The following is a 2,500-nucleotide window of genomic DNA, read 5'->3' on the forward strand; positions in this document are numbered from 1 at the left end:
TGCCAGGCGGCGGCGCATCCTCAACGCACACAGTCCTCAATCAGACCAGCACACTGCAGATGTCCACCGCGCTTCGCACCGGGCTCGGCTGAACCAACTTTGGCCGCCAGGCGCCGCGTGCAGGGTGCGCCGCAGCGTAGCTGCGCCGCCTGCCGGGCCCGTCGGCTGGCGCTCCTGCCACTCGGCGCCCCCCACCAGCCGGCTGTTGCGCGTGCGCCCACTCAGCGCGCGGCCAACACGCCGGGCGGCCCCCCTTCACCGGCCGGGAACAGTCCCACCAAGCCACCGCCGCGTATCGCTTCATACCCACATGGGCCTAGTCACGTGTGTGGATGTGGCGGGTACCGCTGAAACAACCGGTTAATAGCTGTACCGATCGTCGCCATCACAGATTCACCTCCAGCGTGAACAACCGCTCAACAACGGATTTCCAGTTCATTTGCGTATCTTGGGCAGTAAACGTAGATGTCCACCTACATTTGCGAATTCAACAATTCTTGCATGCCAGGATGTCATGTGTCACGACACGCTACATCAGACCACATACACACTGCGACATGTGCAGAAGAGAACACGTGGAAGGTGGCCCGCGCAAGTATGCGATGTCCCTTCCGCGATCCACTGTCAACCGGCATCTGCGGCATGTCCCAGATATGGAACGCGGTCCACCAGGGTAGCACTTTGTGTGAGGCAATACGACAAAGTCGGAATACACGCGTCACTACATCAGACGGCTCACGCTGACCTGACCTGACCTGACCTGACCTGACTCACCGCACCACCACCCCCAGCGACCCAGGGTGACATACAATGCGTTCGTACGTTCCTCCCACACGCCTCTACGGCGTACCACAGTGCAACCTAGCTGTTATTGGGAGACGAGACAAGTAGCATCGAGCACAACATATGGAAATTGAGATTCGACACCGTTGGGCACAGCCAGCGTACAGTCACACGTATCACACTACTTCACTCTGTACGTAACTACCGATGATCGGTACAGCGTGTGGGTTACGCGTACGACATCAGCGGACAATGGACACAGACCATACCACGACGTACACTGAGGGCGTCGACATCTGAATGCAACTGAACAGCTGCGAGGCTCATTTAACACTCACACGCCAGACCGACCAGCTTGAGAGGACAGAGACACAAAGAGGGGGACAGAGGGGGGGGGGGGGCCGATATAGTCCTATTGCAGTACAATTGACAGTGGATAGCGGGAATATGTGGAAAGTAAGCAACACTCGCAAGACATCTACATGAGGATAACAACGACACCAGAGATTCCGAGCAGTGAACTATGTTAGGCAAAGGGACAACGTGGGTTAGGTTAAGGGACAACGTGGGTTAGGTTAAGGGACAACGTGGGTTAGGTTAAGGGACAACGTGGGTTAGGTTAAGGGACAACGTGGGTTAGGTTAAGGGACAACGTGGGTTAGGTTAAGGGACAACGTGGGTTAGGTTAAGGGACAACGTGGGTTAGGTTAAGGGACAACGTGGGTTAGGTTAAGGGACAACGTGGGTTAGGTTAAGGGACAACGTGGGTTAGGTTAAGGGACAACGTGGGTTAGGTTAAGGGACAACGTGGGTTAGGTTAAGGGACAACTTGAGTTAGGTTAAGGGACAACTTGAGTTAGGTTAAGGGACAACTTGAGTTAGGTTAAGGGACAACTTGAGTTAGGTTAAGGGACAACTTGAGTTAGGTTAAGGGACAACTTGAGTTAGGTTAAGGGACAACTTGAGTTAGGTTAAGGGACAACTTGAGTTAGGTTAAGGGACAACTTGAGTTAGGTTAAGGGACAACTTGAGTTAGGTTAAGGGACAACTTGAGTTAGGTTAAGGGACAACTTGAGTTAGGTTAAGGGACAACTTGAGTTAGGTTAAGGGACAACTTGAGTTAGGTTAAGGGACAACTTGAGTTAGGTTAAGGGACAACTTGAGTTAGGTTAAGGGACAACTTGAGTTAGGTTAAGGGACAACTTGAGTTAGGTTAAGGGACAACTTGAGTTAGGTTAAGGGACAACTTGAGTTAGGTTAAGGGACAACTTGAGTTAGGTTAAGGGACAACTTGAGTTAGGTTAAGGGACAAATTGAGTTAGGTTAAGGGACAAATTGAGTTAGGTTAAGCGATAATCTGGTACAGCCACAGTTAGGTTAAGCGATGATCTGGTACAGCCACAGTTAGGTTAAGCGATGATCTGGTACAGCCACAGTTAGGTTAAGCGATAATCTGGTACAGCCACAGTTAGGTTAAGCGATAATCTGGTACAGCCACAGTTAGGTTAAGCGATAATCTGGTACAGCCACAGTTAGGTTAAGCGATAATCTGGTACAGCCACAGTTAGGTTAAGCGATAATCTGGTACAGCCACAGTTAGGTTAAGCGATAATCTGGTACAGCCACAGTTAGGTTAAGCGATAATCTGGTACAGCCACAGTTAGGTTAAGCGATAATCTGGTACAGCCACAGTTAGGTTAAGCAATAAAGTTGGTTA

Source organism: Schistocerca gregaria, unplaced genomic scaffold (assembly GCF_023897955.1).
Source record: "Schistocerca gregaria isolate iqSchGreg1 unplaced genomic scaffold, iqSchGreg1.2 ptg000927l, whole genome shotgun sequence".
NCBI lineage: Eukaryota > Metazoa > Arthropoda > Insecta > Orthoptera > Acrididae > Schistocerca > Schistocerca gregaria.